Source organism: Oryctolagus cuniculus, chromosome 8 (genome assembly GCF_964237555.1).
Source record: "Oryctolagus cuniculus chromosome 8, mOryCun1.1, whole genome shotgun sequence".
Lineage (NCBI taxonomy): Eukaryota > Metazoa > Chordata > Mammalia > Lagomorpha > Leporidae > Oryctolagus > Oryctolagus cuniculus.
In genome coordinates, this window is record NC_091439.1 from 22,974,899 (window position 1) to 22,997,726 (window position 22,828).

Sequence of the window (22,828 nt, forward strand, 5' to 3'; positions counted from 1 at the left end):
TAAGAAGATTTATTTTTATTTATTAGAAAGGCAGAGTGTCCAAGACACAGGGAGTAAGAGAAAAAAAAGATCTTCCATCCACTGGTTTACTCTCCACATGGCTTCAATGGCTGGGCTGGTCCATGCTGAAGCAAGGAGCCTGGAACGCTTTCAGGGTCTCCTAGTGGGTGATGGGAGCCCAAGTGTCTCATCCAACTTCCACGGCTTTCCAGATTAGCTGGATTGGAAGCAGAACAACCAGACTCAAAGCAGGGTTCCTATATGGGTGGCAGCCTTTTGAGTGGCAGCTCAACCCTCTGTGCCAGCTGCTAGTATACTACTTATTAACATGTGAAAACAACAGCTAAACTTCTCTTTGTTAGTTTTAAACAAGTATTCAATAAATTAGCAAACACATATTGTGAGAACAAACTCTTTTATGAATAATCTTCATAATACAGCATTTCAGTTCAAATGTTCTATCTACTGCTGACTCTACAGGTTTGAATAATTGTCAAGAAAAACAATCACTTCCTAGTAGAAATAATTTCAACCTGAGTTCTAAGTTTGTGAACTGAAGCCCACAATCCAGATGCTGACAAAAGAAACTGGATGGTTCTTGGTCACAGAAACAACACAATCTGAGAGTTACACACAACCAACGTAGAGGATAAGTTTCTGCACTAACAACCCCTAAGTCAAGCCAATTTAATGATTTAACCTAAGCACCTGCAGAGACACTATGGGTTATTAAGTTAAAAATAAAATATAGTCTTATAAAAGAGTGAAAATGACACAGGGAGTAGCAAATGTTTTCTTAGTTTTCAGTGCAAATATATGAAACATAAATAACATGGGAATAAAACATATGTGAAAACTCCTCTTATTCACTTTAATATTCTCGGCCATGGGGGGGCATTAGCATGCTAATACTGACTTTTTACATCAAACTAAGAACATTAGCAGCAAAGAGGATGAAAGAACAATTCTCCCCATTTAGAGCATTTGGGCTACCTTGAGGCATTAGGGCACTATGGAAGAGCCTTCTGGGCTGCTGTTCTCCCTTTATTTACTTATTTATAAAGGAAAATGTGAAGGAATATCTGTGTAGTTTAGAGTTCCTCTGGACACTGAGCCACCTATCTCCAGGAGAAGTTAAAGATCACCATGACTTTGATATCCTTTCAAAAATTTTCTTTCTTTCCTGCCTTTTACTCAGGTTAACTGAACATGCCAATTCAAAGAAAGAAAAAGGGAAGAAATTGTGTTTCATATTGCATCGCATATAAGAACTCATAGCTAGAATCAAAATGTAGTCTGGGGATACATGAAAAATGTACAACAGTGGAAGACAGGCACTCTCTCAAACTCTTCTCAATTCAGGTGAAACAGGAACATTAATAAGTCACAGAACTACAGGGTGAACAAAGGGCACATTGGCAGAATTAAATACCATAGATATCAGTCAGTAGGGATACAAAGCCAAGGTTACAGGGTTACAGGATTTTAAATGGGTAGCAAGGAATTTTAATATGAAAGAACTAGCATTAAATCATGTTCACTGCAAAAAGAAAAGTAAATTCCCTGAAATGTTCAATTAGCATTCATTGAGAACTCCTTGCTGTGAAGCACTTAGGCGCCACGCTGGGGTGAGGAAGAGGTGAAATGTTGGACATAAATGATATCTGGTCCTTGAAGTTGCATGTATCCAAGGAAGATGCCAAAGAGCTTGATTCTAGTGCATAGGAAGGGTTGGACAAGATGGCTGAGCCTCTGCAGGGAGGCTGATGGGAGAGATTTTCTTTAGGAAGAACATCATAAGGATATGTTCAAATGCAAGACACCCACAGCTCTGAATTAACGCCAACGTGCAGGTTCCGAGCTTTTAATAGCACACAGGATGGGAACACGTAAAGACAATTTCCAATCAAATTTTGTGGAACTTTATAGCCAAGACATAAAGTTATCTCCATGAAGGCCGTTTTACAATGAGGCTTTCCATCAAGGATTTGACAGAAACAGAACCATCTGACAAGTCTCTGATATTCAAACAGAACCATGAAAACAGGGATACAACATTCACTCTGCTGAATGACACACATAAAGCTCAGGAGATGGTTCACTTTTGGACACGGTGTTGATGGCATTTGCCTCCTTGCCTCTAATAGCACACAGTGATATGCTCCCTGCGGCTATAATAAAATATTGCTATCAAGCTAGAAAATCAACACATTGGCTTCCAAAGCACATGCACTTGGTAGTTTCCCTATCAGAATCCTACAGCTTTATGAAGCCACGTACTGACAGAATGGCAATGTAAGAAGGGAATAAAACCAAAAGAAAAACAGATAAACAGCTGTTTCCCTGTGCACTGCAAATATACACCAGCATAGGTTCCTGCAGCCTGAGAACTCCTTTTGTTCCATACACACCAAATGACAACATGGATCGTTTTGCTCTGTTTTGGATGCTATTTTCCAAACTTTATTACTAGGAAAATCTTTTCCTACTTGAATGTTGCCATTAATATCCTCACTACCGGTGAGAGAATTTATACCTTAGTCTCAATTTTTAAATTACCTGTTTATTTAATTTTCCTCAGCACTTCAAAACACATGGACACACTGACTTGGCAAAACTGAGGGCAACACATTAAAATGACAATATCAGCCTTTCATACAGTACATTGCACAAAGAAAGGCATAATTTGCTTCTCCAAGAAAACGTGTAGCCATGCTGTATATAGTCTATAAGATTATGTCCGTCTTGTAATATTTTGATAATTCTTCTTTGATAGCAAAATATTCATGTTCTCATTTAAAATAAGCACAACTGTGCAGGAATTGTAATAAAATAGCATTCAAAGTAAAGATCTTTCTGGTTAAACAAAAAAAGAAAGGAAAACACTCCCACTTATTTGAGAAGATAAATGTATACAAATATTGGAACCCAATAAAGAGTTATATTGTGTGAAGAAAGACAATTCTATAACATTTTTAAAAAGACTTATTTATTTATTTGAAAGGCAGAGTTATACAGAGAGAAGAAGAGATAGAGAGAGACACAGAGAGAGAGATCTTCCATCTGCTGGTTCACTCCCCAACAGCTGCAACAGCAGGGTCTAAGCCAGGAGGAAACCAGAAACCAGGAGCTTCCTCTGGGTCTCACATGTGGGTGCAGGGGCCCAAGCACTTGAGCCACTTTCTGCTTCTTTCCCACACTCAATAGCACAGAGCTAGATCAGAAATAGAACAGCTGGGATTTGAACCAGTGTCCACATGGGATGCTGGTGCTGCAGACTGCAGCTTAACCAGCTGCACCACAGCACTAGCCCAGACAGTACTATAACTTGGTTAAGTACCAGGCATATTCTAATCAGTTTTATCATAATATTCACAGTTTTATCATAATATTCACAGAGACTAGTCTGTATAATGCTTTGTGTCTTAATGAGATCCAAATTTCTTATCAGTCAAACCAAAGCAAATTAAATATTTTCCACAACTTGAATACTGAATAAACTGTATCACAGCAGACGTCATTTGTGATAATAAAATGTTGGAACTCCTCATTTTTGTAACTGGGAACAACATCTCTGGGTGCAGAAATGTCTAGTATTTTGTCCTAAAAGACTTAGATATTGAGGACACCAGGATCAGACTTTATTTCATGCAATCCACACTGCTCCTAATACACCTAAGCTGGTTATCATTCATGAGGCTCTGTCTGGCCTCGTGAAAAATGGGGAAAAGGCAAATCCCTATCTTTGCCTTACTGCAGACAAATAGAGAAGATCCTAAAGGTGTCAACAAAAGAAAATGTCCCATCTAGTGGCCTTACAAATATACGTCAAATAGTTTATACTGTTATTTAAGATCAACAAAATAACACTTATTTGTTTTTCCTCATTTATACACCAGATCAAACATTTTTCTTCATAACAATTCATGTGGTCTCTAGTTCAATCAGCTTTGTTTGATCAAGGGTTGAATTTTTCTGTTTTTGACTGTATCTTTTGCAATTTGCTATGGGAATTACGGTCACTTGATTCAATTATCTCTAAAAAGGTTTCAGGTAAATACAATCACTATGATTTCATTCATTTTTCCAAAATTAACTGCAGTGATAATGACACTTATTAGCTAAGGGTTTTTTTTTTCCCTCCTGTTACAAATTATTTTCTGTCTAGTTGAAAGGCTGAGAGAGAGAAAGAAACAGACAGACAATGATCTCCCACCTGCTGGATTACAAAGTTCCTCTCTAGCGCCCACGACTGGTATGTCTGGGCTGGAGTTCAGCCAGGACCTGAGCCTGCACTCCAGGTCTCCCATGTGACTGGCGGAAGCTCATTGCGTTGAGTCATCATCACCTGCTGCCTCCCAGGTTATGAATTATCAGGAAGCTGTAGTCAGGAGCTAGAGCCAGGAATTGAATCCACATACTCTGTTTTGGGGGCATGGGCATTCTAAGTGCTAGGCCAAATGTCTGCTCTGACCATATTTTAGAAGTGTGTTAAGAAGACAAACAGAAGGAGAGAAAGGTATAAAGACCAATGCTTGCAGCAAAATAGGGCAGAATAAACAAACTCATGTTCAAATTGCAGAAGTACATACAGCAAAACAAAACCCAATATATGTGATTCCTGTCCATCTGGATCTCCTATTATATAGGGACAGTATGCATAAAACTTGGGTTGGAACCCTTGAAGGCAGTACTTTTTATAGCAGTATGTGAGACCATTTGACTAGTCAGTGGGTTCTCCCAGAATGCCCACAGATAAAATCAGGCCCTCTCACAACTGTCTTATAGAGCCAAAGCTCTGGAGTTCCATCAAGCCTGGGTTTGTCCTCCAACTCTGCCAATGACTTATGGTAAACAGAATTATATTATCCACCCCTCTCCTCCAATTCTACTCTAGCTGTGCACATGGTGAGACTTCACTCCTCTGATTACGTTGTGTTACCTGACACGGTTGGCCCTACGATAGGGATATTGTTGGGGTAGGTTGGCTATCTAATTGCAAGAGCCCTTAAGAGCAGAGCACTTTTTCTGACTGGTAGAAGGGAGAGTCAGAGAGATTCAGACCATGAGAAGAATTAGACATGTCCTTGCTGGTGTGAAGAAGGAGGGAGCCACATGAGATGGGATACAGGTGGAATCTAGCAAAGATAAGTGCCTGCTGACAGCCCAAGGATACAGGAATGACATTCCTACAATACAAGGGACTCAATTCTGCCAACAACCTGAACATGCTTTGCAAAGGACTATTTCCAGGTCTCCAGGTAAGAGGCCAGGCTAGCTGCCACCTTAATTCTTGTCTTGTGAGACTATGAACAGAATATCCACCTGAACTTGCCTGGACTTCTGATCTCTACAGAACAGTGATACAATTAACTGTGCCCTTTTAAAGATTTATTTATTTGGGCATCACAGGTAGTACCACAACACTAGCTCCGAACAATGGTATTTTAAGTCTCTCAGTTTGTGATAATTTCTTACACAACAACAGAAAATTAATAGATAGAGAAACTCATTTAACTTCTAGACGGCTGAAAAGCAGAGATAATAATAGAAATCATAAATGGCTATAATGAGGGATACTGAGATTATGCATGCAATATGCCTAGCACAGTATTTAGCATGGAGTGAGAATTGAAGATGCAATTACTATGCCTTTAAATATTTTATGAAAATTGAGAGATTTCTAAGTCAAACTTCCCATTATTCTCTGCAAAATTGTTATTACTTATGCCTAGCTTCTCCTTTACTTTAAATAGACTTACAGGTTGGTACAAATTAAAATAAATTTTCATATGAGATCCACAAAATAAATAGATGATTCCATAAAGTCCATGTGAATATCAGTCTTGTTAATCTGTATTTGTATTCCATACATGCCACAGTTCAGTAGAGCATAACAAAACACAAACCAAAACCAAAACTAAACCAACAAGCTACCATTAAAATGTACTGAAGTGCTAGTAAGTGGACAAAGTTCATAGACTCTAGGTTTTAGTTTGAGTTCCCCAAAGCCTGTACCAATCAAATAGATTTCGCTAAACTTTCAAAATCTTAGGACCCACCAGGAAAGAAAAAAATGCCTTGTGAATATTCAATTTTCCTACTATATTAGTTGGCTGGTCCAAATAATTTATAGCCATGAAAGCACAAAATCAGGTCAAGAGTAAAGAGAAGATGACTAATTATGTTGGACTATTAGGAAAGATAAGAAATGAGGATGTTTGATTTTGGAGAGAATAAACCATATGGAGAAACTCAGAAGGTGGAATCTACGACACTGCTCTCAGGATGAATAAAGTCATTTTCCATGCACAATATAAATGGACAAAAGGACAGGAATGGCAGAAAACCATGTGCTGTGCTGATGTATTTTGCAAAATGGCAATAATCACATCCTCTCTCAGGTGTGTTGCCAGAGACAGAAGGAGTCAGTGCACTGGTATTAGCCACTGAAAAGACTAAGGATAAGGGGACAATGGGTTAATATTGCTTCAGAAGGTGAAAGGAAACCAAAAGGCATGGCCCAAGTAGGAAGCATGGTGAGGAGTTAAGATACCAAAGGCATCACTGAAGTGTCTGACTGAGGTGGCCATCATTCCCAGGGCAATGTGGTAAGGAACTACAAAAGATACAAAATAAATAAATAAAGGATAACCATATCTTGGTTATATAAAGTTATCACCTAACAAGCAAGCACATGGTTACTGATCTCCAGAAAATACTATTATAAGGCAGAATGTCTGATGTGTTGAACACAATGAACAGACAAATCACTGTACTCTTTTTCTTTTTTTAATACCGAACACTTATGGTCCTGATCCAGAAAACCAAGTATCTATTTTCTTTTTATTTGGATGAAGAATATGTACAGGAAAAAGGAGAATTTTCTTATAGTCTACCCCAGGTTAAGTCATTCATTAAATGTTCATCACTCACCACAATGCTCCAACTGCTGTTCTAGGAAGTGAAGCTATAACAAGGTCAACACCATATCTGTCCTCATTGACCTCACAGCCTGTTGAGGAAGGCAGACAAGCCCAGAGCAACTCTGTAACAGTGGGAAATGTCAGAGGAGTGTGCTTCGAAAATGTGCAAGAAAGGGACCTGCCATTGTGGTGCAGTGGGTTAAGCTGCCACCTGCAATGTTGCCATCCCAGATGGGCACTGGTTTGTGCCCTAGCTACTTGTCTTCCAATCCAGCTCCCTGCTAATGGCCTGGGAAAGGCAGCAGAAGGTGGTCTGAGTGCTTGAGCCCACTCACAACCCACAACCCAGAATAAGCTCCTGGCTCCTGGCTTCAGCCTGGCTCAGCCATAGCCATCTTGGCCAAGTGAGGAGCAGACCAGTGGATGGGAGATTCTCTCTCTCTCTCCCTCTCTCTCTCTCTCTTTCTCTAACTTTGCCTTTAAAAATAAATAAATCTTAAGAAAAAAAATGTGCAAGAGAAAATGTGCTTGGCCTAAGTAAGGAGACTTTCTGAAGCAAGCAACACTGAAGCTGGGACCAAGCAGGCAGAAGTCATTCATGAGAGGAGTGTGGGGAGGATTCCAAGCTGAAGAGGCAGGTGCCTCAAGGCCAAGAGAAAAGAAAACTGAGTTTCATTTTCACGAAATTGAATAAGATATTCCCTATAACTACAGACGATGGTGAAGTACATAATTGGCTATAAACTGGCATATTGTTCTTTATTAACCCTGCTTTTATGTATTCAAAGTCAGTTCAATTTTGCTACTCTGAATATCTCTCAGTGTAGAATAAATGCTACTCCCGAATGCCTGAAATCTGCTGTTTTTAGGACAATGGAGAAATTTGTGTTTTCTGTTTCTCCAAATACACCCTCAAGAGTATTATAATTATAAAGCTTCTCAGACTACAAAACAACAAAGATATATCAATACAACAAAGTAATTTCTTTCTGTCATGAGGGAGTGAAAACACTCTCTGGTTAAAAACAACACTGAATCTATTAGGTTAAAACGAATACCAAAAGAAAAAAAAGTAACACTATCCATTGGGCCATACACTCTCTAACCTTTCATTATGCATTGAGATAAGAGGAAAACTAAATGAAAATATTTATTTTCTTGTCATAAAAACTAAATTGGCAGCTATTAGAAGACAGAATTCACTTCTTATTACTACACAATAATGGTAGTGTAATGATCAAGTAACAAGGCTTCAAAATCCTCAAATTAATAGATTTTCTCATACACTCAGACAGATCCTTCATGAATAACATATTGATTAGAAGTGTCACACTATTTTTTTTAAAAGATTTATTTATTTTGAAAGCAGAATGACAGAGAGAGAGGGAGAGACACAGGGAGAGACTCCACAGAGGGCCACAGCAGCCATGGCTTGGCTAGGCTGAAGCCAGAAAATCCACCCTAGTCTCCTACATGGGCAGCAAGGGGCTCAAGTACTTGGGTCATGATCCGCTGCCTTCCTGGAAACAGTAGCAGAAAGCTGCATCAGAAACAAAGCAGCTGGGATTTTTAGCAGGACGCTGGATTGGAAGCTGCGACTAGAACCAGCACTCTGATGTAGGATGTTGATTTCACAATCAGTGGCTTAACCCACTGCACTACAATGCCAATCTCTAAAACATTACTTTTACTTTTGATTTAATGCTATCACTAGTACTCAAACAGTATTTTTCACTTTATGTTTCTGTGTGGGTGCAAACTATTGAAATCTTTACTTAATGTATGCTAACCTGATCTTCTGTATATAAAGAGAATCGAAAATGAATCTTGATGTGAATGGAAGGGGAGAGGGAGTGGGAAAGGGGAGGGTTGCGGGTGGGAGGGACGTTATGGGGGGGAAGCCATTGTAATCCATAAGCTGTACTTTGGAAATTTATATTCATTAAATAAAAGTTAAAAAAAAAACATTACTTTTACTTTTGCCAACATTGCAAGTGGCAGCCTAACCAGCTGTGCCACAATATCAGCCCAGATGCACTATTTCTTTAATCAACAAATACAACGAAGAGCAAAGGAGAACTTAAAACTACATGTTTTTCCATAATATGTTTAGTAATCGTTGCTGAGATTAAAATAAAAAAAAAACTGCTATCCACTGCACATAGACAAAAAGTTCACTTCACCAAATGAGAAAATACAACCCCACCATGTACAAATGTGGTAGGTTATTAGCTAAGATGACAAAGAAATCCCTCTCATCTCATGCGTCCCTTTGCAATGTGACTTTGCCACTTCTCCCATCGACATGTGGAGTCTATTTCACCTCCCCTTGAATTTGGGCTGGCCCTTTCCCTATAACTAGCTATGACTAAGAAGAAGTGTGTGACTTCTGAGGCTGAACCCTAAGAGGGCTTGGCACTCTGTTTGCTCCACTGTGGTAAAATCCAGCTAGACTGCTGATTGAAGAAACTACATGAGGACAGACGCTCTGCCCACAGCCAGACTCCAAAGTCAGAGACATGTGAAAATCCTGAATGAGCCCAAACAAGACCAGCAAAAAAAGTCACTCAGATAACTACCAAAATCATGAGAAATAATGCACTTTTGGGTTTTTTAGTCACCAAATTTTGGATGATTTGTTACATCTCTCTCTCTCTCTCTCTCTCTCTCTCTCTCTCTCTCCCTTCTCTCTTTCCACACATACATATGTATGTGTGTATAAAATAACATTTAAGGGCTGGCGCTGTGGTTAATCATCAGCCTGGGGCACCGGCATCCCATATGGGCGCTGGTTATAGTACCCGGTGCTCTGCTTCCATTCCAGCTCTTTTCTATGGCCCGGGAAGGCAGTAGAAGATGGCCCAGATGCCATTTTCTACTGCCAGATGCCCCTGAACCCACGTAGGAGACATGGAAGAAGCTCCTGGCTCCTGGCTTCGAATTGGCTCAGCTCCAGCCATTGCAGTCATTAGGGGAGTGAACCAGCAGATGGAAGACTTTCTTCTCTGTCTCTCCTTCTCACGGTCTGTAACACTCTCTCTCAAATAAATAAATAAAACCTTTAAAATATATAACATTTAAAAATTTACAAAAGATGAGCTAGTGGTCTCTTGTAAAGAAATTCCCCAGTCATAATATAAAGTCATCTAAACATCTATAGTATTTTGCAGTACTTTTTGCAACTTCGTTTTGCCCTAGGGATAGCCTTATCTGATAGATATGATCCAGACTAACAGAAAAAGCAACATAGGGTGATCAGTTTACTTGTAATAAGCATACTCACAAAATTGAGCCTCCATATTGGTCTATCAGTTTCTTTAGGCAGTCTATGTAACCCATCTTTGTCTGTTAGTACATACATGATCACTAGTATATAGGAGGCTATTTTTTTTTAAGAATTGGGTGGATGGATGGATGGATGGATGGATGGATAGAAAGTCAGAGAAATGAACCTGCCCCTTCTCTTGCTTTTTTCAATATTTAAGAAAGCTCTGACATGCGAACAGCCCACCCTCATGCCCAGGATCTCCAAAGTCTTTCTTGCACATGTTAGTGGATTCAGCGATTTTTCACTTGAATTAGCACTTAGCTAATTAGTACTTAGCTAATTTTTTCCAATTTTTAAAATTTATATAAGGTGAATAAATTTCACATATTTCATATATACAGATTTAGGAGCATATTGATGCTTCCCACCCTATCCTCCCTAATATCAAACACTTGAGGTACTAAGGTACCTGGAACTAGACACAATATTGTCTATCTAAAACTGACTTCTGTAACTTGAACTCTGCATCCATATACAGCAAAGTGATTTCAAAAGCTTACCTGAGGGGCAAGTTAATCTGAGGCCAGTGATGCTGCTTATCATAGGGGTGCCGATTTGAGTGCCAGATGATCCAGTTTCAATCCAATGCTACTGCACCTGGGAAAGAAGCAGAAGATGGCCCAAGTACCTGGGCTCCTGCAGCCACAGGGGAGACCCTGATGAAGCTTAACCTGACTCAGCCTTGGCCACTGTGGTCTTTTGGGGAGTGAACTAGCAGCTCGCTCGCTCTCTCTCTCTCTCTCTCTTTCTCTGCTTCTTCTCTCTGTGTAACTTAACCTTTCACAGAAATAAATAACATCTTTTTCTTTTCATTTATTTATTTATTACTTATTTAAAAGTTAGAGTTACACAGAGAGAGAGGCAGAGACAGAGAAAGATCTTCTATTCTCTGGTTCACTCCCCAATGGCTGCAATGGCCAGGGTGTGCCAGGCTGAAGCCTGGAGCCAGGAGCTTCTTCCAGGTCTCTCACACAGATACAGGGGCCCTTGCACTGGAGTTATTCTCCACTGCTTTCCCAGGTGCTTTAGTAGGGATCTAGATTGGAAGTGGAGTGGCCTGGTTTCAAATCAGCACCCAAGTGGGGCGCTGGTGCTGCAAATAGCAGCTTTATGGGCTATGCCACAAAGGTGACCCCAATAAATACACTTTTTTAAAAAAGTATGTCTGAAGCAAGATGTCATCTTCAATGAAAGACATAAAATAATTTCTAGTTTGTATTGGAGAAAATTGGATTGCTCTTTAGTGAAATCTGCTGTAAAAAGCAAAATGTTTTGGTTACATTTTTTAAGATTTACTTGAAAGACAGTGTGACTGAGAGGAATGGAGGGAGGTCATGGGAGCAACAGAAAGAAATATATCTTCCATTCCTTAGTTCACTTCCCAAATGTTTGCAATACCCAGGGTTGGGACAGGCTGAAGCCAGGGGCCAGGAAATGCATCCTAGCTTCTCAGAAGGGTGGCAGGGGCCCAAGCACATGGGCCATCATCCATTGCCTTTGTAGTCACATTAGAAAGGAGCTAGATTAGAAGCAGAGTAGCTGGGATTTGAACTGACACTCTGATACGGTATGTCAGCATAGCAAGTGGCAAATTAACCAACTATGCCTCAACACTGGGCCCCTATATTGGTTAAGCTTAAAATCAGTAAAATTCCATAGTGAAAATGTGCTTAAATTCCTAGTGATCTATTTCAATTGAAGGAATAAATGGACTCATTAATCATGGTTAGTTTTAGAAATTTTTCTCAAGTTGTGTCATTGATTTTGGTTAATTTGGATAGAATTAAAGAACTCAAATTATTTTTACTTAAATTCTATCTGTAATGCATTTATTTTGGTCAATTTTAAAAGACTGTAACCCCCTCCAGTACCATAGTTAAAGCATAAATATCCCAATGAATTGATGCCAAATGCAGCTTCTTATATTTTACATTACTTTCCACAGCATTATTAAATTATGAATTTTATGAACCATTACATTCTAATCAACATTTTAAAAATTCATATTTTTAGCCTACTTTTATAGTTAATTGATAGAAATCCTTAGAAAGAACTTTATAGGGCTCCCAAGAAGATGGACATGATTTTATAAATTCTATTTCTGGGGAAAAAAAGCTTTCAATTTGAATATATATATATATATAATTTAGCAATAGTATTTAATTAGAATATTACACATCTACTACATGCTGCCTCAATACAAATTCATTTTCACCGACTGGTATCTCAGTAGATCTAAAATCAAACCACAAGCTGTTCTTCCACTTGTTCCATTTGCGCTAGATTCAACACAATGCAGCAGATGTCCTTGGCTCAGAAGCACCCTTAACCAGCCACTTTCCCTGGCCCCTGATGTCCTTCTCGATCTTCCCTCGTTGTCACCACTGCTGTTTGAAACAACATAGTCTAGGCTTGCATCACCCTGAGGCTGAGCGCCTGCAACTCCAGTCTCTTACATGTCGATCACACTGTATGTGATCATCACGTCGTGTGATCCTAATGGGCTAATTTAAATCAAAAGTAATACTTTCACCAGCAGCCACTCAAATAATTTCAAGTGTTCTTGTTGCTTTCTCTTGTCTGTCTAAATTGAAGGAGAGGGGATTGAGGGAGGTTAACTTCTTAGAATTACATGTTTAAAATATATGAAATCTGTTCCCTTTATATTAATAAAAATTAAAAAGAAAAAATAAATAATATGGAAATTTTGAAGTTCTACTTAATGATTCACCTGGTTTTCCAAACTTACTTCTAGTTAGTCTCCAACAGGAAGTCACCTGTCTCCCTTCAGTTAGACCAATCACCTTGCCAAATTCTATGTCAGCCCTGCAGATAGAAAAGAATATTTTTTTACTATCAATAGTACAGGCATTAGAGATGGGCATTTGGTGCAGTGGTGATGATGCCTCTTGGAACATCCACCTCCTTTATCAGAGTGTCTGAGTTCAAGTCCCTGCTACCCTTCCCATTCAGCTTCCTGATAAGGCATACCCCGGAAGGCATCAGATGGTGCTTCAAGCAATTGTGTTCCCTGCCTCCCTTGTGGAAGACCCAGATTTGGTACTTCACTCCAGGATTTGGCCTGGCCCAGCCCCATCTGTTGTGGCAATTTGGGAGTGAACTAGTGGATGGAATATTTCTCTCTTTCTCTCTCTCAAATTAAAAATAAATAACTTTTAAAAATACTAACAGTATAGCTGTGGCTGGCGCTGTGGCATAGTAGGCTAAGCTTACACTTGTGTTGTCAGTATCCCATATGGGCGCCAGTTCATGTCCCAGCTGCTCCTCTTCCGATATAGCTTTCTGCTGTGGCCTGGGAAAGCAGTAGAAGATGGCCCAAGTACTTGGGCCCCTGCACCCATGTTAGAGACCTGGAAGAAGTTCCTGGCTCCTGGCTCCTGGATTCAGATTGGCTCAGCTCTGGCCATTGTGGCCATTTGGGAAGTGAACCAGTGGTTGGGAGACTTTTCTGTCTGTAACTAACTTTCAAATAAATAAAAATATTTAAAAACAAACAAACAAAAAAGAATAGTAGCTAATAAATATCAAATGCTGACTACTTATCAGTTACTATTCTAAGCTAGTTATGTCTTAATTAACTAGTTTTTTTATTACAACTTTATAAGAGACACGTCATTATCAACATTTTAAAGATAACAAATCTGAAGAACAAAGAAATCACATGGCTTACTCAAAGTTACATAGCTAGTTAGTAATGGCAGGAACAGAGAGCCAGATGTCCTGTTTGCATCCGGATTTTACCACTGTAAAACATTCCTCTTGGAATTAAACCAGTGCTCTCTTCCATTTGAATAACCCCATCTACATAGCCTTCATGGGGCTCTAATCTTGAAAATGAAACCTAGCCTACACCTAGCTTCTTCTATAGCAGAGAGAGGTAGCTGCCTGCCAATAAAGGCCAGAAATGAGGCTGCCCTGCGGAGAGGGAGAGGGAAGTGAGTCACTGATTCAGCCAGGATGATGCATAGGAAGAGAAACAGAGTGGAGGAATGCACATGTGGGCTGGATTCTGCATCCAGGCTGACATTCTTTTGGGAATGAGCTGAAAGAAAATTTGGCAGTTGGCTGGGCACTGCCTGCCTCCAGAATTCCTGATGTGCACCAACATGAAGGGGAGTCCTTGTCAAGAAGCAGCCCTAGGTGGTGGAGTAACAAAGGGGAGTATAAGTGAGTGAGAGAGAAGAATTGAGAAGTTTCTCCCCAAACCCTCAGGAAACATGGAAGAGACTAACGCTTGCCTTGGAGAGGTAGCGGAAGGTAAGTTAAAGTGAGCACAGCCCACCAGTCAGAGATAGTCTAACAGCATGAGCCAAGGAGGAAGACAGGGGCTCTGGGGAGCCACTCAATGCTTTTTTTTTAGAATTTCCATTCTAAAGACAACCGCTCAGAACAAGGACGTGAAAACATTTTAGGTGTGTGTGGCATCAAATACTACCTCTATCTCTATCTGGAAATCAGTCATTTTGTATTTTTAAATAAAATGATATAGCTTAAGCAATTAGAAAATATGTATTAAGAACAGGAAATTGTATTATCTGCATACTTTTATCAATAAATAAATTTTATTTATGTAAAGTGAGCTTTATGAGCTGGGACAGTGGTAAACCTTATTGTCTTAATGTCTCATAAAACATGATCACATGTCTGGTTTCTACCAATAATGTAACATATTATTTCTGAAAATTAAAGTAAGGCATTGGGTTAAATAAATCAGCTCACTCTGCAGGTGCTAATGGTGAGGCTCATGTTGTGTGTCTATCCACATCTGACTGACACTCAGAGTACTGGGACAACTAAGTGTTATGTGCATTAGACAATCCAGACAAAGTAAACACACTCCACATTATCACTCATATGTTAACTAAAAAACAGTGTTTCAAAAATTGGTATTAATTCAACTCCACTACCAGTCTTTTTTTTTTTTTTTTTTTTTTTTTTTGGGACAGGCAGAGTTAGACAGTGAGAGAGACAGAGAGGTCTTCCTTTTTCTGTTGGTTCACCCCCAAAATGGGCGCTATGGATGGCACACTGCACTGATCCAAAGCCAGGAGCCAGGTGCTTCCTCCTGGTCTCCCATGCAGGTGCAGGGCCCAAGGACCTGGGCCATCCTCCACTGCACTCCCAGGCCACAGCAGAGAGCTGGCCTGGAAGAGGGGTAACCGGGACTAGAACCGAGGGTGCCAGCACTGCAGGTGGAGGATTAACCAAGTGAGCCATGGTGCCAGCCTCGCCACTAGTCTTATAACCCAGTAAGGAGAGGCTTGAAAAGCAGAAGACAAATTCATTTCCTAATCTTGCTGACTAGACAATCACATCTTACTTAAAGGTGTTTGCCACATGAAGTGAAAAACACAGGATGTGGAGTACACCATGGGTTCTCAAACACAGGGTGGCACGGGTCTGTTCTAAGATAGCCACTGCTATCCAAGATCTCCCTCACACTTGCTTTGCTGACATTCTCGCATGTCCAGTGGTCCCATATGCAACTCAGAGGACCACCTCATCGGAGGATAATAGGACTGTTCATTGTGCACCTAATATATCCCAAACACCATGTAAAATGCAATACAGGCTGTAGTTCCTCAGTCATTTATAGAACCCCTAGAGGCAAATATGATTACCATCTGCGTTTTACAAGTGACAAAATGAGAGTACAAGGAGACCCAAGGATGGAATACAACATGTCTAAGTGAGAGAGCTGGGCTTCAAATTCTACTCCGCTCAATCTCTGAAACACTAAACCAACAGTACTCTAATAAGTCTTTTGACAAAGTTAGCACCCATTCTTTTTTTAACATAAATTTTAAACAAATGGAATATATGATAATTCTTAATTTCAAGCCTTCTAGCAAATCTCTATAGGTATAGTTGTTGTATTCAGGAGCAAGAATAAGATATCCTGCTGCTTATTCTTTGTACTGTAAGGGAGAAATCTGAAATTATAGTTGTAGTTATCCAACTGGAGGATTGAGGAAGGAAGAGGAGAAGGGAGGGAAGTATGGTTATATTCTTAGAGCTGTACCTAGGAAATATGTTCTCTTAATATTAATAAAAATTTAAAAAAGAGAAAATTACAGGTGGTACATAAAGAAATCAATAAAATCATGTTGAGAAGCAAAAAGAACAATTAAATTATTTGAGAAACATACTTTAATCCCAGATGGAAACACTATATATTACAGGGACATACTTTTTTTTAGAAATTATTTGATAAGAAGTGCAACTGACATATAAGAGGTGACATAAGAAGTGCAACTGAGAGCCGGCGCCGTGGCTCAATAGGCTAATCCTCCACCTTGCGGCGCCGGCACACCGGGTTCTAGTCCCGGTTGGGGCGCCGGATTCTGTCCCGGTTGCCCCTCTTCCAGGCCAGCTCTCTGCTATGGCCAGGGAGTGCAGTGGAGGATGGCCCAGGTGCTTGGGCCCTGCACCCCATGGGAGACCAGGAAAAGCACCTGGCTCCTGGCTCCTGCCAGGATCAGCGCGGTGCGCCGGCTGCAGCGGCGGCCATTGGAGGGTGAACCAGCGGCAAAGGAAGACCTTTCTCTCTCTGTCTCTCTCTCTCACTGTCCACTCTGCCTGTCAAAAAAAAAAAAAAAAAAAAAAAAAAAAAAAAGAAGTGCAACTGAATCTTAAGTTCATTTGGAAATATCCATTGGTGAAAATAATTTTTAAAAAGGAAAAGAATATAGACTCAATATATGGTGGAATTTATCACAAAATTAAAATAAGTTTGGATTATTAATACTACAATGTTCATGAATTACTCAATGAAACATTATAACTAGAATTTTGAAGCAGCAGATAAGGGAAGATTGTTTAACAAAGTTTTTTAAAACAATTAATTAGCTCTTTAGGAGAAAATTTACATTGTCACATCATATCGGAAATAAATTCTAGATTTATTAAATAAAAAAGTCATCTATAAAAATATAAGTATACATTTATCTGATTTCCAGATGTACTATAAAGTAATATTTTTAAAAGAACATCATGGCTGGCACCGCGGATCACTAGGCTAATCCTCTGACTTGCGGCGCCGGCACACCGGGTTCTAGTCCCGGTCGGGGTGCCAGATTCTGTCCCGGTTGCCCCTCTTCCAGGCCAGCTCTCTGCTGTGGCCAGGGAGTGCAGTGGAGGATGGGCCAAGTGCTTGGGCCCTGCACCCCATGGGAGACCAGGAGAAGCACCTGGCTCCTGCCATCGGATCAGCGCGATGCGCCGGCCGCAGCGGCCATTGGAGGGTGAACCAATGGCAAAAGGAAGACCTTTCTCTCTGTCTCTCTCTCTCACTGTCCACTCTGCCTGTCAAAAAAAAAAAAAAAAAAAAGAGAACATCATGAACATCATGACAGGGCTGGCACCGTGGCGCTCTAGGTTAATCCTCTGTCTGTGGCACCGGCATCCCATATGGCACCAGGTTCTAGTCCCGGTTGCGCCTCTTCCAGTCCAGCTCTCTGTTGTGGCCGGGGAAAGCAGTGGAGGATGGCCCAAGTGCTTGGGCTCCTGCACCCACATGGGAGACCAGGAAGAGGCACCTGGCTCCTGGCTTCGGATCAGCATAACTCCGGCCATTGCGGCCATTTTGGGGGGAGGGGTGAACCATGGATGGAAGACCTTTCTCTCTGTCTCTCTCTCTCTCATGTCTGTAACTCTACCTGTCAAAAAAAAAAAAAAAAAAAAAAAAAAAAAAAAAAAAAAAAAAAAAAAAAAAAAACAATGGGGCCAGCATTGAGGCATAGCAGGTAACGCCATTGCTTGTGTGCCAATATCCCATATGGGCACTGGTTTGAGTCCTGGCTGCTCCACTTCCAATTCAGCTTCCTGCTATTGTGCCTGGGAAAGCAGTGGAAGATGGCCCAAGTTCTTGGGTCCCTGCATCCACATGGGAGACCTAGATGAAACTCCTGCTCCTGGCTTCACCCAGCCCAGACCATTACAGCCATCTGGGAAGTGAACCAGTGGATGGATGATCTCTTTCCCCCTGTAACTCTGACTTTCAAATAAGTAAATAAATATTTTAAAACAAAGAACATCAACAAAGGAAGATTAATTAATCTTACAACAAAAATTTTGCTAAGTTCTATAAGTTAATATATAATAAAGAAATTGACAGGATGAACAAGAAATAGTCAAGTAAAACATTAAAAAAGGCTGGCCACTTTAACACTTAAAATACTATTTTTACCCCTAAGCTTAAGAGGATCTGGGGTCTTATTGCAAGTTTTTACATTGTTCCCTTAGAAGTAAGTCCATAGGAATGTATGCAGAACTATACAGCCTTACAATTACAAACTTCATACACTTCATAATTACAACTTTAGGAACATGCTGATTCTTCCCACCATGCTTGCCCTCCCACCCACACTCCCACCCTTCTTCCTCTGCCCTCTTTTATTCCCACTCTTATTTTTAACTAGAATCTATTTTCAATTAACTTTGTACACTAATGGTCAACTCCATGTTAAGTAAAGAGTTCAACAAATAGTAAAAAATAGCATTTTAAGTGTTAAAGCAATCAGATGGATAGGATTAAGTGTTAAAAATGATCATATTGAGGCCGGCGCCGCAGCTCACTAGGCTAATCCTCTGACTTGCGGCGCCGGCACACCGGGTTCTAGTCCCGGTCAGGGCGCTGGAGTCTGTCCCAGTTGACCCTCTTCTAGGCCAGCTCTCTGCTGTGGCCCGGGAGTGCAGTGGAGGATGGCCCAAGTACTTGGGCCCTGCACCCCATGGGAGACCAGGATAAGTACCTGGCTCCTGCCATCAGATCAGCGCAGTGTGCAGGCCATTGGAGGGTGAACCAACAGCAAAGGAAGACCTTTCTCTCTGTGTCTCTCTCTCACTGTCCACTCTGCCTGTCAAAAAAAAAAATGATCATATTGATAGAATTAATTGCTAAAGTGATCATATAAATAGGATTAAGTGTTTGGTAATAATAATAGATAAAATTAAAAAGGAGCAAATTATCTAACATGGGAAGCACTCCATACAGCAGACTCATAGAATGGCAATTGCTTTAAGTAGCATTCTGACCTTAGAATCAGCCCTTAAGACATTCTGGTCTGGCTGAAAAGCCCACAAGAGTATTTCAGGCATGGCAAGCCAAGAAACAGTGGCAAAAAATTTCTTAAAGAGGGACCTCTATGGGTGAGACACCTGTGGAAAGAAGCGGTCATCAAAGAAGGATATGCTTTTCTCTGATGGAAAGAGAATTTCTACTTTGCTTATGGCCTTGTCTAAATATTGAAAGGGTTTTTATATTCAAAAGGCTTCCACAGCCTAGGCAGCTCATATCAAGAGCTTTGGGTGATCACTGACATCATGCTTAATAGTTTTAATTGTTAAATTGACAATAGGAGTCATTGTTCACTAACTACCCATGCAGGACTCCTGCCCTCAAAGAGACATTTTAGGACAGTTAGCAGTAAAACATGTTTTCAAAGATTTATTGCATTTTAGTATATTAAGTAGAGGATATTCTTAGGTCTCATAGTTTTAGTTATGCTAAAGTGTCCAACCCCATTGCTTGTTTTCTTAGGTGCTTCTTTAATTAATGATAAAACATGTTTCCAAAGACTAATTTTCTTTTAATGTATAAAATGGAGGTTATTCTTATGTCTTATAAGCTACAGTTATGTTTAAGTGCTCCCAAAAGATGTATAATTCTTGGGTGCTTCTTTTAAGTTAATTAAGTTTTTCAAAAAAAAAAAAGTGACATTAACTTTGAGATGCAATGATTTTGAACAGTCCTTGTGCTGACTATTAAGAAATGTTTTTTTTTTCTTTTTTTCTTTCTTTTTTCATACAAATTGCTGAACTCTTTACTTACTATAGACTTAATTTTTGGTGTATAAAGTTAATTGAAAATAGATCTTAGTATAAAATAAGACTGGGACTAGGAGAGGGAAGAAGAAGAGAGGGGTGGGAGTGTCAGTGGGAGGGCAGGCACAGTGGAAGAATCACTAGATTCCTAAAGTTGTACTTATGCAATGCATGAAGTTTGTAATCCTTAAATAAAAGGAATTTTTTGCACTGTGGCATAGCAGGTAAAGCCACCATCTGTGGTGCAGGCATCCCATATGGGTGGCAGTTTGAGACTCAACTGCTTCACTTCTGATCCAGCTCTCTGTTAATGTGCCTGGGAAAGAAGCAGAAGACAGCCCAGGTGCTTGGGCTCCTGATCCACAAGGGAGACCCAGAAGCAACTCCTGGCTCCTGGCTTTTGACTGGCCCAGCTCTAGCCCTTGTGGTATTTGGGGAGTGAACCAGCTAATCAAAAATTTTTCTCTCTCTCTGTAACTTTGACTTCAAATAAACAAAGAAATCTTTAAAAAATATATACTGGTTCCTTTATATATCAGGATATAAAATTTGGTAAGAAAACCAAGAAGTATCTCTAAATATAAAGAAATTGATGGATAATTTCAAGGCGTGAAAATACAATAAGCAAATGAACCCCTTAAAGAATTCAGCTTCTACCCTAAACACAGTGATGAAATCCTAAATCTACCATTTGTGTTTTATGGAAATTTTTTTCTATATAGTATGCTCACGTGGTTGAAAACCAAAAGAACATGACAACATTTTCATTTAGAGTCCATGCTACACATCCTCTCCCTGTCTACCCCATTTTCCTTCCATCCTGGTCTCTGTAGGCAGCCATTTCTATTTATTTGCTATATCCTTGAGAGTTTCCCCTATGAAATGTAAGCAAATTCAGAAAAGAACACATGCTCATACTTCCTTACTTCTTAAACAAAATTAAGTAGCCAGCACTCTATGTTGTGGTAAGTATATAGCAATGTGACCTATATTTTCTGCTATACACACTGTTCAACCATATTCTTTGCTCACTGCACTATTTCTTCATACTTCCCCATTCCCCATCAGAGGTAATTTCTGGTTCTTTGAGAGGTAAACATTTTCTCCCACCTTTTAATCCTCTTTTATATTTCCCCAAAGTGGGTTTATTTTTATTTTTATTTTTTTTCTTGTCAACCAAAGGATTTTTTTAGTCAGATCATCTGTTATTTTTTGTCCCAATTTTAGAGATACTGGAATTGGGTAATGGTTAGAAATTATCAGTTAAATTCTCTTGGGGTTTCTAAATATTAAGTCATCAAAACACAACAGTTTCACTTCCCCTTGCTTGAGTTTTAGAGCTCAAATTTCGTGTCTGCTTGGTTGACTAATATGGAAGTTTCACTAGTAGGGCTCAGAGTTATTGTGTATATTTCGTTTTTAGTTTTGTTTTTTTTTAGATTTATTTCTTTAAAAGTCATAGTTAGAGAGAAGGAGAGGCAGAGAGAGAGAGAGGTCTTCCATCTGCTGGTTCACTCCCTAATTGGCTGCAATGGCTGGAACTGTGCCAATCTGAAGCCAGGAGCCAGGAACTTCTTCTGGGTCTCCCACGCGGGTGCAGGGGCCCAAGGACCTGGGCCGTCTTCTACTGCTTTCCCAGGCCATTGCAGGAAGCTGGATCAGACGTGGAGTAGCTGGGACTAGAACCGGTACCCATATGGGATGTCGGCACTGCAGGCAGCGGCTTTACCCGCTAAGCCACAGCACCTGTCCCTCTCATTTTTAGTTTTAGCAGAAATAACAGAAATGCCTCTAATGTTTTGCCAATAATTATGATCCTGTTTTTGGACTGAGAATGTTTGTGTATTCTTTTATTATTACATAAATAGTATAGTAACTTTGTGAAATGTTTTGCTCTTACTTAATTGTATTGTCTTTTTAAAAATGTGCACAATGGATGTTAAATTGTATCAAATGAGCATTCTGCATCTATAGAGGTTAATGGATGATTGTTTCCTTAGACCAAGGAAAACATCATGACCCTACTTGGTCAATATATAGTCCTCCATTAATGAGTAGCTGATTTCTTTCTGATAATAATTTATTGAAAAGTTGTGTATTCATAAAATATAGTGGGGATAGTTTTCTTCTTATGAAATTTTGGTTAACCTCAGATATCAATGACATTTTCACCATAAGAATTCCACCATGAAAAGAATGGCAAGGCCAGTGCTGTGGCGTAGTGGGTAAAATCACCACCTGAAGTGCCAGCATCCCATATGGGTGCCGGTTCAAAACCCAGCTGCTCCACTTCCTATCTAGCTCTCTGCTCTGGCCTGAGAAAGCAGTAGAAGGTGGCCCAAGTCCTTGGGTCCCCACCCACATGTGAAGACCTGGAGGAAGCTCCTGGCTCCTGGCTTCAGGTAGGCACAGCTCCAGCTGTTGTGACCAACTGGGGAGTGAACCAGCAGATGGAAGACCTCTCTCTCTCTCTGCCTCTCCTTCTCTATGTGTAACTTTGACCTTCAAATTAATAAATAAATCTAGCAGAAGAAAAAAGGAAAAAATAAAACGTTGATTGACCCAAAAAAGGTAAGAAAGGAGGACAATACTATGAAAACAGCTGGGTTAACAGAAAAAAATTAATGTATTAAATATAAATACAACTACATGAATTGTATTACATGGAATGAATAAGTACTCAATAAAAGATAAAGACTCTCAGACTGCAATAAAAACAAAGATGAAC

At 39.9% G+C, this 22,828-nt stretch overlaps 1 protein-coding gene across 11 annotated transcripts in view; it reads right to left on the reverse strand.

Moving 5' to 3' along the window:
* Positions 1-22,828, reverse strand: part of IL15 (interleukin 15) — a 92,318-nt gene that overhangs the window by 38,596 nt on the left and 30,894 nt on the right. For 2 of the 11 annotated variants that reach the window (XM_008267272.4, XM_070079482.1), the window contains 2 exons: positions 13,004-13,080; positions 10,755-10,851 (listed from right to left, as the gene is read on the reverse strand). The exons of 6 other annotated variants lie outside the window; for them this stretch is intronic. The gene's annotated coding sequence lies outside the window, so the exon portion shown is untranslated. Of the gene's footprint in view, positions 1-10,754; positions 10,869-13,003; positions 13,081-22,828 lie in introns of those variants that run through there. 3 more of the 11 variants (XM_070079478.1, XM_051819271.2, XM_070079476.1) reach the window with 2 other exon arrangements.